At 37.4% G+C, this 2,334-nt stretch overlaps 1 long non-coding RNA gene across 1 annotated transcript; it reads right to left on the bottom strand.

Moving 5' to 3' along the window:
* Positions 1-203: 203 nt before the first annotated feature.
* LOC113470224 lies at positions 204-960 on the bottom strand. The gene is made up of 2 exons (XR_003393355.1): positions 742-960; positions 204-679 (listed from the first exon to the last, which is right to left on the bottom strand). It is a non-coding gene; the product is annotated as an uncharacterized LOC113470224 (long non-coding RNA).
* Positions 961-2,334: the final 1,374 nt, after the last annotated feature.

Raw genomic sequence — 2,334 nt, 5'->3', positions numbered from 1 at the left:
TTTTTTTCTTTCTTTTATTATTTTTATTTTATTTTTATTTTTTTATTATTATTTTTTTTTTTTTTTTCATTTTTGAGCTTGGATTTTGAGGTACGTATTCTCAGCTCAGATTCCTTCCAATTTTAATTTCAAAGAGGCTCTGAGAACAACAATTTTGGAGTCGTGAATTTTTTGTGACAGAACTTATTTCACGTTAATGTATGCCCTTCACTTTGTTGTTTAGGAATCAGAAAATTTCCCACACCCTATGTCAGCTCCCAGTAGTCCGAGTACATTGTTGTACATAAATATTTACAGCAAAAAACTAAAGGGTGTTGTTTGTACGTTGCCTTTGCCCAAATAGCCCTTGGCATGTTCCTTTACAAGACTGTAATTACAATTATTATAATAGTAATAGTTTTTTAGCTTTCCCAATTCGTTCGTAAAGCCTTTTTTTCCCTGACGTAAATCTTTGAAAGTTGCCTGAAGGGACCTTGGACAGACGACCATGGGGAGTTGGGTTTATTTTTTAGCAAGTGCGTGTTGAAAAGATGAAGGACATGCATTTAATAATACTCTTCCTCTTGATGGCCTCTTGTTTTGATTCGAAATTTGTGCAAATTGTAATTTGCAAGTCTCAAATAAGGTTTACCTTGACCCTGTCCCCCGTGTTCTCCCCCCTAATAAGAGGATAAGGTACCTATTTTGCCTTCCCCCCTCCCCCCGTTTCCCCCCCCCCCCCCCTAATAAGAGGGTAGGTACCTATTTTGAAGTTTCTTAGTTGTTTTGCACAAAGGAAAAAATCTGTTTGAAAAGGGCTCCAAAGCTATGTCCACACCTAGTTGATGGTCCATGGATGAAACCGTTCACAGTCCACACTGCCTCGACAATGTAAATTCACCTCATCGACTATGTGTGGACACAGATTTTTTTTATGTCCCTACACTATGTCATATAACTTATAAATATTAGTAGGTACCTACCTACTTTAGTTTTTGTTTTTAAATACCTAGAAGTTATGTTTGTGGATGAATTTAGCTTATGCGACAAAAACAGCTATTTTTAGTCCAACATTGTAATATTTGTAATTTGTGCTGATTTATTTAGTTAGCCATGCTGAGTATAAATTGTTCTAGCGTGTGCAAAATGTGCCGGGCTTTCAGTAAATTATTCAAACAGTTATTTTATAAAATATACTTAAAGAAAATATAAATGTACTTGAAAAAACTATAAATACGTAGGTAAAAAGCTTAAAACAGATTAAAAATTATAAATAACCAACGTATATTTTTTTACTATTTTCAGTTTGCAAGAAATGAACCTAATTTAAAATTGCAATGCGTAATATACGTACCTACGAGAATAGGTATACATATAGGCTTGCCAAACGTCCCGAACTGGCCGGGACAGTCCCGAATTTTAAGGGGTGTCCTGGCGTCCCGTTCCAGTTTTTATGGGGCGTTTTTCCCGAATTTTCGTTTTTGTCCCCTGAAAAAATTCGGGGCACGTTTTTTAACTTTAAAATTAGGTACCTCTATAAATCAGAATTTGTTCTTAACTTGTTTAAATTTGTCATGCTTTCATCAATTTGCTCTTCCACTTTGCTAAACCTTTATAAACGAGAAAATGTTGTATTAAACCGCCTTAAACGAAAACATGAGCTGGTCCCTTGGATTCTCGTTTATCCAGGTTCGACTGTATTTTGTTTATCTGTTTTTAATAATAGGTATGTTACCCCTTCCAGGTTCGACTGTATTTTGTTTATCTGTTTTTAATAATAGGTATTTACCTATCACCTATCGTACCTATGTACATATCGTACCTATGTGATTTTGCGATTATGTTCGCGGATTTGGCGATTATGTTCGCGGATTTGCGATTATGTTCGCGGATTTGGCGATTATGTTCGCGGATTTCGCGATTTTGTTCGCGGATTTGGCGATTATGTTCGCGGATTTCTCGATTATGTTCGCGGATTTGGCGATTATGTTCGCGGATTTCGCGATTTTGTTCGCGGATTTGGCGATTATGTTCGCGGATTTCTATGTATTTGGCGATTATGTTCGCGGATTTCGCGATTTTGTTCGCGGATTTGGCGATTATGTTCGCGGATTTGGCGATTATGTACGCGGATTTGGCGATTATGTTCGCGGATTTCGCGATTATGTACGCGGATTTGGCGATTATCTTCGCGGATTTCGCGATTATGTTCGCGGATTTGGCGATTATCTTCGCGGATTTGGCGATTTTGTTCGCGGATTTCGCGATTATGTTCGCGGATTTCGCGATTATATTCGCGGATTTCGTGATTATGTTCGCGGATTTGGCAATTTTGTTCGCGGATTTCGCGATTAC

This window comes from Diaphorina citri, unplaced genomic scaffold, assembly GCF_000475195.1.
Source record: "Diaphorina citri unplaced genomic scaffold, Diaci psyllid genome assembly version 1.1 scaffold1449, whole genome shotgun sequence".
NCBI classification, from domain to species: domain Eukaryota; kingdom Metazoa; phylum Arthropoda; class Insecta; order Hemiptera; family Psyllidae; genus Diaphorina; species Diaphorina citri.
This window is presented reverse-complemented; position numbering and strand designations above follow the sequence as displayed.